Consider the following 12,853-nt stretch of genomic DNA (forward strand, 5'->3'; position numbering starts at 1 on the left):
TTTCCAGTGATGATGGATTGTGGAAGCCATGTGCCTTCGAGGAACCTTGTGTGCACTCCTCAAACTGGGCTGCATTGTTATCCACATGAACCCCTTAAAAACGGTAGGAATCCAATAACCTTCATCATCCTGTACTTTGGAAATAGCCATGGACTCGATAGTGGATGATGGCCTGCGTACACACTGAAGAGCCATAGATGGCCCAAATGAAAAGAAAGTGAATGTTAAGAATATGGCAAAAAAGCAAATAACTGCTCTCAGAGAGAGAGAGAGAGAGAGAGAGAGAGAGAGAGAGAGAGAGAGAGAGAGAGAGAGCTAGCTAAAGCTTCAAAGAAGTTTGTTGCAAATCCATACACACACACACACACACAACACACACACACACACACACACACACACACACACACACGCACGCACGCACACACACAGAGAAAGCTAAACCTTCAAAAGAAAGCAAATGAGAGATTGCATTAGGTGCCTACATGCAGAGAGAGAGAGAGAGAGAGCGAGAGAGCGAGAGAGAGTCTGATAACAGAGCTTCCTCTAGAGAGAGAAGGGCTGATAACAACAGAGCTTCCTCTAGAGAGAGAGAGAGAAGGGCTGATAACAGAGCTTTCTCTGAGTAGCTAGTAGCAAAGAGCTTTCCTCAAAAGAAAGCTAATGAGAGATTGCATTAGGTGCCTGCTTGCACACAGAGAGAGAGAGAGAGAGAGAGAGAGAGAGAGAGAGAGAGAGAGAGAGAGAGAGATACAGAGTCTGATAATAACAGAGCTTCCTACAGAGAGAGAGAGGTTGATAACAGAGCTTTCTCTGAGTAGGTGGTAGCAAAGAGATTTCCTCAAGTTGGAGATGAAGATAGGGCTGCAAGTGAGGGTGTAGTGAGTGGTAGATGGAGAAAGTGGGTTAGTCTAAAAGGGAGGAGAGAGAAACACGCCCCTACTTTTGGAGGAAAGTGGGAGGGGGTAACTTTTTGAAACTTTTCCTTTAAAAAAATATAAAAAGAAAAGATATTGAAGATTTTCTTTGCTGGCAGATCTGAAAAAGGTAAGATTCTACCTTTGACCACAAGATTTAGGTTCTTAATCAACCCAACATTTTTGTACACATGTATTTTTCCTATTGGCCTTCACACTAATCATCTCCTTAATCTCATGGCAGCTTAAAGGGCCCCCATAGACCTCAACCTTCCCTTGATGCCACCTTTTTGATTTTCTTAATGAACTTTGTAAATAATAACAGGGTCAAGAGACTAAACTAACCTTCACCTGATTAAACTAGATAGAAGGAAAACTATTACAGACTTAACTTGAAGAAATCAACGCTTTCTTCCTAACTGAAATCAGGCACATCCATTGATCTATTCATTTGAGAAAGTCTTCAGGTTTTTATTTAACTACTCGAGATCTAAGCATGTTTCTATTATTTCAATTTTAATATTAAAACTCCACTGATTCCAGCCTAACCCCATCTGGCCCATGGGTTAGCCACCACCCAACCACTGGAATCGGTAGAACCAGACAATTACTCACCCACCCATAATTGAATGCCTTGCTTTACTTTTGCTTTCGAATATAGATACGCACACACTCCTCTTTTAAACTTTAACTTATAAAACAATCCATTGACAAGCAGTTATTGGATACAAATGTCATAACTCAAAAATTCCATCCAGTCCCTTGTTTCTCAAAAACAGAATCACTCTGGACTCTCTGTTGGAAACCAACTGGTTAACAACAACGAGATCTAGTAACAGATTACAATAATCATTCCGTCCATCATACGTATCTGCCACGACATACGCATGGGTGTCCTAGGCACCGCGAGCCCGTGCATCGCCTGGTCAGAACCCTCCAGGATCCTCCTTAGGTGTCCTGTCAATTCACTCAGGGACCGCTTCGTCTGCCCTCGTCCATCGTACCGGAAGCGCACCATTTTAACCGTACCGAGGCTGTGGTCAAGGCTTTGCCACATGAGCTGTCCTTTGAACACTCCTCGCTAGCTATTGCAACCGAACTTCCCTTAGAAAAACATATACCAAATGCTCCCTCTAGCATCTGACATAAGACAGTCCTTTAAGAAAACAGGGCTTCTATGCAAGTTTTCAGTCTGATTCTCATTTGAATACAAGGAGTATTTCTTGAATCAGTATTTCTTGAATCAGTATCCCCAAAACTTCTTGATCGTAATTCTCAATTCCATAACAGAATTCCTTGAATTCTGTAACTTTGATCCACAGATCAATTCGAATGGTCTTAAACTTAGTTTCAGATTTGGTGGGAGTTTTGAGTGTATTTTTCTAAACTGGTCACATTTTCTTTCCTCAAAACTGACGAAAGAGTTTGGTCTTGGTCATGGTTTGATTCAAGGTTCGAGTCTGATAAGATTTTTTTGGAAGCTCGGAGGACAGAACCTCTTCTTGAGGTAAGATTTAAGATCTGACCAGGTCTGGGTATTTTGGTTGAGACGGTTTATCTCGCTATGGTTCCTCCATGCGACCCTAGCCGTTTCCACAATTTTTAATCTGGGGAGAGCCATCTTGCTTCTCTCATTATAACCGCTTATATCAAAATATTCTTCTATTGCCTCGATCCATTTTTCAACTGTTTCTCCTAGCTGTTCCCCTTTCACCCTTGAATGGACCAGGTTGGGATCAGTGCAGGGCTTTATGAACGTCCGGATCTAACTCTTCATCATCGGTAAGAGGATCTGGTTGCCTACCACAGGCCGTGCGCCTCATGATTTTAACAAAACGAGATTTTTGTCAACTCTGATACCACCTATGTGACCCCTCTGCCCCCTCCTTCGCGCACCGTATTTTTGGTTGCTACCAGCAGTGGAAGTAGCTTCCTCTTGTGCGGGGTAGGGTTTCCCGCTCGAGGCCTCACCCCCACGAATGTCTAGGCATGAGACTAATCTGGTGGTCATTCTGAAATCGAAACCGAGAAAATTTCCGTTGACCGAAAAACAAGGATGATTCCACCTTTTTGGTTTTTCTGAACGAATTTTCTAAATGGGTCAAGAGACTAAACTAATCTTCACCTGAATAAACTAGATAGAAGGAAAACTATTACAGACTTAACTTGAAGAAATCAACGCTTTTTAACTGAAATCAGGCACATCCATTGATCTATTCATTTGAGAAAGTCTTCAGGTTTTTATTTAACTACTCGAGATCTAAGCGTAATCCTATTATTTCAATTTTAATATTAAAACTCCATTGATTCCAGCCTAACCCCATGGGTTAGCCATGGGTTAGCCAACCACTGGAATCGGTAGAACCAGACAATTACTCACCCACCCATAATTGAATGCCTTTCTTAACTTTTGCTTTTCGAATACAAATACGCACACACTCCTCTTTAAAACTTTAACTTATAAAACAATCCATTGACAAATAGTTATTGGTTACAGATGTCATAACTCAAAAATTTCATCCAGTCCCTTGTTTCTCAAAAACAGAATCACTCTAGACTCTCCGTTGAAACCAACTGGTTAACAAACCAACAAGATCCAGTAACAGATTACAATAATCATTCCGTCCATCATACATATCTTCCATGACATACGCATGGGTGTCCTAGGCACCGCGAGCCCATGCATCACCTGGTCAGAACCCTCTAGGATCCTTCTTAGGTGTCCTTGCACTTCACTCAGGGACCGCTTCGTTGGCCCTCGTCCATCGTACCGAAAGTGCACCATTTTAACCGTACGGAGGCTAGTCACAAGACTTGGCCAGGCTTTGCCACGTGAGCTATCCTTTGAACACTCCCCGCTACCTGTTACAACCGAACCTCCCTTAGAAAAACATATACCAAATGCTCCCTCCAGCATTCTGGCGTAAGACAGTCCTTTAAGAAAACATGGTTTCTATGCAAGTTTTCAGTTTGATTTTCATTTGAATACAAGGAGTATTTCTTGAATCAGTATCCCCAAAACTTCTTGATCTTAATTCAGAATTCCATAACAGAATTCCTTAAATTTTGTAACTTGATCCACAGATCAATTTGAAGGGTCTTAAACTTAGTCTCAGATTTGGCGAGAGTTTTGAGTGTATTTTTCTAAACTGGTCACATTTTCTTTCCTCGAAACTAATGAGAGAGTTTGGTCTTGGTCATAGTTTGATTCAAGGTTTGAGTTTGATAAGATTTTTCCTGAACTATCTTTCTAAAAAAGGATTGATAATTCAGTACTAATTTACTGAATTTCATTAATTGAATATTCACTTAACTGATTATTAAATTAATTATAAATTTTGATGAGGAATAAGTTAATCATTTATGTGAATATTTCGATCTCGATAGATTTCTTGAATTTTCTTTTTACAATCTGTGTGAATATAAAACGATAGAATTCACTCTCTCAGAGTATTTAATTAATCATTTATCAATTTCTCATAGAATTTAAACATAGACTTTAAGAGAATTCTAACTTTGATATAAAAATTCTTTATGCATTTATTTATGCATAAAAATCAACTTCAATGGGAATAACACTTATAAAAAAATCCTTTTATGCATAAAATCAATTTTAATAGGAATAACACTAAAAAAATTTCCATTATGCATCTTTCTATGCATAGAAATTAAATTCAATGAAAATAACACTTTTATAATAAAAAAATTTCCATTATGCATCTTTTTATGCATAGAAATTAAATTCAATGAAAATAACACTTTTATAATAAAAATTTCCATTATGCATCTTTCTATGCATAGAAATTAAATTTAATAATTAATATCAGTGATGTCCATGCATATTCTTAGGTGAATATGTACATGGAGTAAATTAGAATATTTCTTTTAGAATGCACAAACGGTGGGAATCACTCTTTTGGAATAACATAAAAATAAACTTTCTTTTCCACAAAATTCTATAAAATTTTACCATAAGCTCCTTTGTATGGCTAACCATTTCTCATTTTTAACATTCTATTTTCAATTTAAATTAACCCCAATTAGATGTCTAGAACTCTAATCTATACAATTTTCAGAAATCAAGAGAGTAAACAATAAGAAAAGTTTAATTAATCTTTTTGTTAATCATTCTAGGATAAAGAAAGGCTGAATTGTAAAGAAGAGAAGGGGGTGGTCATAAAGGCATAGCATTAGAATTTACTTTAATCGACTATAAAACAAGAAAATCAAGAAAACTATAGATTTAAAATTTAAAAAGTATGAAAAATTTAGCTTACATGAAGTTGTAAGCTTTTCTTTGGCTTGAGGGATTGAGGGTTCTACTCTTGTTTGAAGCAAGAGTGGCCACCAATTACTTTGGAGAGCATTAAGCCAAAAACAATTGAATTATCAAGAAAATTCAATGTAATTGGCTCTAGGTAAGAGTAGAGTAACAGTGCATAAACACTATTAAGCTTTTACAAAGGGGAGGCTTCTATTTATAGGAAAAAGTGAGCCTCAAACCAAGCAAACGGATTCTAGAATTTTCGAGATCAGTTTGGTCAATTTTTTTACCATTTTTGGGTCAGTTTAGCTTACTTTTTGGAACTAGACTTAAAATAGGAGAGAGGAGAGATGAAATATCTCATTTAACTGATTTAAAATTGGGGAGTAATGATGAGAAAAAAGGTGCCTCTTTCAAGAGGGAGAATCCCCACTCTGAGGTGTCAAAATTGATTTTTTTTACTATTTTCTTTGGTCCTTAGTCCACTCTTCATCTTATATGTGAGAATTTACTCATTTTTGGGGGGTTTTTCTTTTATTCTACAATTTATCTCCTCCCTACATTTGGATTAATCTTATTGGTCCCTCAAAACCTTAATCCAAAATTTTTAGAAAATCTGGACCCTTAGGCTAAGGACTTTTGAGCAGGTTATAATTTATTTCTAATGCACCTTAGGAATTTCTTTTTAAACTTCTAGTTGGGGGGAATTTATTTTAATAAGAAAGGATATTTTTCCATCCAAAGATATCTAAAAATTGAATTACCTCTCTCTAGAACATTTTCTCTCTCTAGGCCAAAACAGGTAAAAACAAGATCTTTTATTATTTTGAAAAGGGGATTGATTTACAGGGGAAGAAACTGGACATCTTGAGGGGCTGGGGAGGAATCTTACACCAACCGTCTATGAAAGAGGTGTAAGAGGAAATTTTAGATTTGGTAACTCTTTTCCTTGACCTCAAAATGTTGATGGGAAGCACGTTGATGGAAAAGCATCTAAAAAGAGCAAGGTTAATTGTGAAGACCAAAATAATGATTTAAAGGACAAAGGCTTGTGCTTCAAGTGTGGTGACAAATGGAACATGGATAATTGGATGGTTTGTAGGGCCAAAAAGATGACTCTAAGCATGTTTCTCACCAAACCTTGCCATGAATACATTAAGGAGGATGTGGATGATTGTGATGTCACTTTTTTTGCATGTGTGTGGATTATAGGGATTTGAATAAATCTACAATCAAGAATAGATTTCCTATTCCAAAAGAATTGATGGCTTGCTTGATGAGTTGAAAGGTGCATGTTTTTTATTTGAGATTAGGTTATCACCAATTAAGAATCAAAGAAGGTGATAAGTACAAGATAGGATTTTGGACTAAGAGAGGTCTCTACCACTATTTGGTTATGTCGTTTGGGTTGTGCAATGCACTGGCAACATTTCAAGCCCTAATGAACAAGGTGCTTGGACCCTTTCTCTACAAATGGGTGCTTGTATTCTTCGATGATATCTTGATATATAGCAAGGGGGAGAAAGAGTGATTAATCCATGTAAGGGTTGTTTTGGATGCCTTAAGAGCCAAAACCTTGTATGCAAAAGGAGAGAAAGTGTATATGAGTATCTTGGACACATAGTGAGTAAAGAAGGCATTATGGTGGATCCTAAGAAGGTTGAGTGTGTTAAGAATTGGCCCACATCTACAACAAATACCACTCAATTGAGGGGGTTCTTGGACTTGTCATCATCTTATAGGAGGTTCATTAAGAGATATGCTTATATTACCGCTCCTCTTAGCGAATGACAAGCTTCAGAAAGAAGCTTTCTTTTGGGATGTTATAGCCGATAAGAGCTTCCAAGAGCTCAAGGGAATGCTCACATCAGCCCCTATACTTGTATGCCCGGGCTTCATGAAGCCATTTCTGGTTCAATCCTATGCATATGGAAGAGGCATTGGGGTATTTGAGAGTCGGAAGCTTGATGAGAAATAAATGTTTAGATGTTGGCAATACTTCATGCGATTACGAAGTGGCATCATTACTTGTATATGGGAGTCACTTCTTTGTGAACATAGTACTTCAATATTTTTTGTCTCAACCTATGCTCTCTCCCAAGCAAAGAAGATGGGAGGCTACATTGCCAAATTATGATTTTGATATCTCTACATGAAAGGGAAAGAGAATGTTGTGATGGATGCATTGTCACGTATGTGGGCATGTACATGCATGGAAATTTCGAAGGTACATAAAGATTGGATTTTGGATATCCAAGAGGAATACCTATTGGATAAGGAAGTGGCAATAATGTGGCAAAAAATATAGCAAGGGTCCCATGATGATTTGCTACATTTTGAGCTTCGTTAATGGACTCATTTACTACAAATGTAAAGTCTACCTTGTGCCTACATCAAGCTACAAGAAGATGGTGTTAGAAGAGATGCATTTTTCTCCATTATCAGGGCACATAGGGCTGTTTAAGACCGTTTTGAGAAGGTGCGGAAGAGTTTTTATAGAAAAGGAATGTGGAAAGATCTGTATGCTTTTATGAAAAGTTGCTTATCCTTATCAACAAAACAAGGATCCCACACATAAGCCTGGTGGTTTGCTTCAGCCTTTGAATATTCTTGATGGACACATGTTTCTATGGATTTCATCATCACGAGGCTTCCTCACACAAAGAGGGGATGGGATAGTATATATGTAGTGGTGGACTGCTTGACAAAAGTGGCACATTTTATTCCTTTTATAAGGTCAAATTTTCAGCATCTATGGTTGCAAAGCAGTTTGTGATGGATTATGTATTCAAGTTGCATGGAGTGCAATAACAAATTGTTAGTGATTGAGATGTGAAGTTTATGAGTACATTTTGGAGGACATTGTTTGAGATCATGGGGACTATTTTGACACCTAGTACTACCTATCACCTCAAAACTGATGGACAAACCAAGAGGATAAACAAGTGGGTGGAAACTTTGTTGCAAACCATCCCCTTTGAACATGATTCTGTCCTCAAAATCTAAGGGTGGTCATGCATGAGAATACACATACAAGAGGCTATATACAAAAGCCAAAATTAAACATATAGTCCGTATACATTTAAGTGTGGAAATAAAGATCATTGTTGGTGACAAAGATCTCTAGAGGACGCCTAGATCAAATGGAAAACCGAAGAGTCACATGATGAAGGACATAGATCTCGTGCCATCCGGGTCGAAAGGGTAGGTCGTATCTCCCCTCGCCCCACGAATGTGTAGCCACCTGACGTGAAGTAGTGCCACCCCATCGTCAAAAGGTGATCTTCGACGATGCTTGGATATTGAATGAAAAGTTTAGTGAACTCCCCCATGATGAGGCTAGACAAGCTCTTGCCTAGATCGAAAAGGTAAATCCAAGTCACTCTAAATCTAAAAAAGTGGTCCCGTGAGATGATCTGCTGGTGTAAATGGAGAGGCTAAGGAACCACCGTTGATGGCGAAGCTAGTCGTGTACCCTCTAGGATCAAATGGATAGGTGAGGTACACATCAGGGATCCTCGATATTGATGTCATGGTAGCTCTAGGGTTGAAGGGAAAGCCCATAAACCGTCCTCACGATCACGGTGTGAATCCAAATTCTGAGGTAGTATCCACCAAGTGGAACGAAAACTCCTAGCAGGAATGTGAAATAGTTTCAGTATAAAAGAAACATCATGTATGTCATGACCGAAATGTGATATAGGTGCATCAAAATGATGTGCCACATCATGTATGTCATGACCAAAATGTGATATAGGTGCATCAAAATGATGTGCCACATAGTCAAAACCATGTGCTGGCCAAAGTGGCAAAAAATGCACCGATAGGAAATTATCTGAGCCCAAAGAACATAGGCTCCTGTTGACACCCATGGGAGCCAAAAGAACATAGCTCAAAGTTGACATCGTGCAGGATCAAGTATGCTGTCATCACTAAAGAACCACTCAAGTCTATTTTTAGAACTGCAGGAAGGGCGATAGGTTGTGAAGACATTGTGTGTATTGCAAAAGAGGTCTTAAAGTTACCATTGATGGGTGTATGTATGCAAATTGAGGTCACTGATTGTGACACTTTGGGTGTAGTATAGTACCGCTCTAGAGAATATAATAGTTTGTGTAGGTCAAACAAGAGTGCTATTTTTGGTAAATTTGTGTTGCGCAGACAAGATGTCAAATGATGGAATAAACTAGATTGTTGTAGAGAAGCTCGACAAGAATAACTTCCATGCTTGGAGGTTTACATTAACAAATTTCTTGATGGGAAAAGGTTATTGGGACTCCATTGAAGGTGAACATGAGGAGGCACCAGAGATACTAGAGATTAATCCAACTGCTGTCTGCAGATGTAAAAGAATTCAAGGATTGAAATCAAGGAGCAAGGAAAGTCATGTATTGGCTTTTTATTAGTATACACAGGACACCATGATTGGGCATATACATGATGCCAAGTCACCTAAGGAGGCATGGGACACCTTGGTGAAGCTATATGAAACCAACACCAAGGCACGAAAGATTTAGTTGAAGAATAAGTGGAGAAGAAAAATATGTCTGTGAATGATTATGCTTTGAAGATCAATGGCATTGTGTAATCCCTTGCATCAATTGGTGTTTTTGTTGATGATGATGATAAGGTGGAAGTGTGTCTACGTGCTCTCGGGCCACAATACAAGGAGTTTAAGACATCTATTCAGACTCGGGAGAACATTCCCATCTTCACAGATTTGGTGTCAATGCTGATCATTGACGATAAGAATTTGGGTAAAGATCAACAGTCTTCACAAAAAAAAAAAGTTCAGAGCAGTAGGCCTTCTACACAAGTGTAGGTATAGGATGAGGCAGAGGTCGTGGACGTGGCCAAGGTGGTGCCGAACAGGTAATCAGAATTATGGTTAGCTGCAAACAATGGCACAGTCCCAGGATTCACCAACAACAACACACACATGTGGAAGAGGCCAGTAGGCAGGGGGAGTCAAAGAGGTCATGGTAATTGGCAAAGGTAGCATAATGATACACGAGGTTGTTTTTACTATGGTAAGCCTTGACATGTACAGGAAGATTGCTATAAGAAGCAGAGTGACATGCGAAATGGAAAGGTGCAACAAAACAACTATGCATTCTCTAGCAGAAATAATGAGGACAATGAGAGGTTGTTTGTTATGCTACATGTGGTTAATGGTGTGTCTAGAAATGATATAGCAGCGTGTAAGGATGATGTATAGTATGTTGTGGTTCAAGAGTTATTACAGATACAGACATTCAGCATAGGAGAATTGGGCATATAAAAGTGCAAAGAATGAAGTCTATGCAAACTAAAAAAATTGTGACAAGGCTACCTAAGTTTAAAGTTGAAGGTATGTAGAAAGTATGTGAAGCATGTCAATTCAGAAAGTAAACAAAGCATATATTTCCACATGATAGAAATGTGAGTAGGAATGTACTAGATGTTGTGCATTCAGATGTATGGGGTCTTGCGAAGACTATGTCTATGGGTGGTGCAGGTACTACCTAACATTCATTGATGACCACACGTCTTGTTAATTTGAAATCTCCTTTCTCATTAACTCCCACCATATCTCCCTTCCACATCAGCAAAACATTCTCGTATTTAGGTGAGCCCCAAAAAGTGAAAAAATTTTATTTATTATTTTAACACCATATTAGTGAATTTGGGAATTTTCCAATTTCCATTTTTGAAGTGAAAAAGTGAAAAAATTTTATTTATTATTTTAACACCATATTAGTGAATTTGGGAATTTTCCAATTCCCATTTTTGAATACTTAAAAAAGGGGACATGGATAACATGTTTGTAAGTTTCTCAAAACCCTATCATATGACCTATCGTTGGAAAGCGCTTGAAAAATGGAATCTAAAGAGCTATAAAGCGCTCATTTTGGATTAGTGGTGTTCAAGTTATGGTTAATCCAAACTTTTGACCACATGTCCCAAACTTGTAGAAAATTCCCGTATTCCCCAATATGGTGTTTTTTTAATATTTTGAGGTGGAAAAAACACCACCCAACGAATATGTATGATGAAAATAATTTTTTCCCTCCAAAAAGCTTGTAATTCAAGGGTCACATCAGAAGCCTGTCATCACAGGAGCCAGTACATCCATAACTAACTGTCAGGTCCCGACAACCCCATAAACATAACTAACTGTCAGATCCCAAAATTGTGGGGATCCCAAACATTATTATTTTTTAAATTTTCTCATAAATGTAATTTATTGATGAAAAACTCCATGTTAGTATATTTGTATATCAAAAATATCATTTTCTACTTAGAAAAATGGATTTGTGTTAAACCTACAACAGCAAAGTTTTAACAGTCTCTCTCACTCACTCCCTCTCTCTCTCTCTCTCTCTCTCTCTCTCTCTCTCTCTCTCTCTCTCTCTCTCTCTCTCTCCCCCCCCCCCTATGAGGATCTCTCTGCTTTAGCTTCTTCATCTACTTAGCTATGGAGCTAGAAAATGGAAGGTTGATTTACACATTCGTATTCCTGAAGAGTATGGCAGCTCTAAAAAAACCCATCCTGAGGATCTCTCTGCTTTAGCTTCTTCATCTACTTAGCTATGGAGCTAGAAAATGGAAGGTTGATTTACACATTCGTATTCCTGAAGAGTATGGCAGCTCTAAAAAAACCCATCCTACTGATGCACAATCTGTCCAAGCTCGTAGGATAGCTAAGGAGAAAAATGTAGATCTTTGGGTTGATGGACATCTCTATCCAGTTGACCCTCCATTAGAGGAAACCCTCCTTTCCGCAATTTATCAACTTTTATGCAATTTGTTGGTGAAGGAGAGCTTGGCTTGCTAGGATACTACAGAAGATTGATTGCAAGTGGATCTTGGCAAACCCATATTCTCCAATCTCAATTGCAAGCATCACAATTCAGCCTTTTACAATGTCAAGAAGGACTTAAAACATCATCAAATAAAATGAAAGAGATTGATTGCAAGTGGATCTTGGCAAACCCATATTCTCCAATCTCAATTGCAAGCATCACAATTCAGCCTTTTACAATCTCAATTGCAAGCATCACAATTCAGCCTTTTACAATGTCAAGAAGGACTTAAAACATCATCAAATAAAATGAAAGAGATCCTCGTCGCGCAGAGAATGTGGAAAAGGATGCAAAGATTCAAAGGCTAGAGGAAATTATCAAAACGACTCAAAGCAACGCCAAATGGTGCTCGTGAACACAAAAAGACATTGGCTGGTATAGAATCTCTTGCATTTAAAGGTGGAGCACGGAAGAAAAGGATTCGTACAACAAAGTAAGTAACATAAACTTTCATTATGCACTCACAGTGATTTAAACAAAATAGTCATGATTTGTGTTCTGCCCAAGAATTTTCTGCAACAAGAGGTGTGTGGCTCTAATGAAGAGGGATGGAAGGATTTGGTTAAAGCCATTCTGAATACCAAGGATATTCTCTCAATTATTACTAACCCTCATCATCCTAAAATACGCCAAGCTGTTGTTAGCAATGTAGTGACCGAGATTACCACCTCCATCGATTCTTCATTAATTCAACATGCTTGTGATGTGGCTGGAATCAACATGAAAGGGTCAAGCAATCCATCAGGTTGTAAAAGATGCATTTCTAAGACAAGGAATCACTGGCACTTTTTTCCCTACATTCAAGGTGATTGACAATGTCAAGCGTATCA

The sequence above is a fragment of the Cibotium barometz genome, chromosome 62, assembly GCF_041138505.1.
Source record: "Cibotium barometz isolate CiBa-2024 chromosome 62, ASM4113850v1, whole genome shotgun sequence".
NCBI classification, from domain to species: domain Eukaryota; kingdom Viridiplantae; phylum Streptophyta; class Polypodiopsida; order Cyatheales; family Cibotiaceae; genus Cibotium; species Cibotium barometz.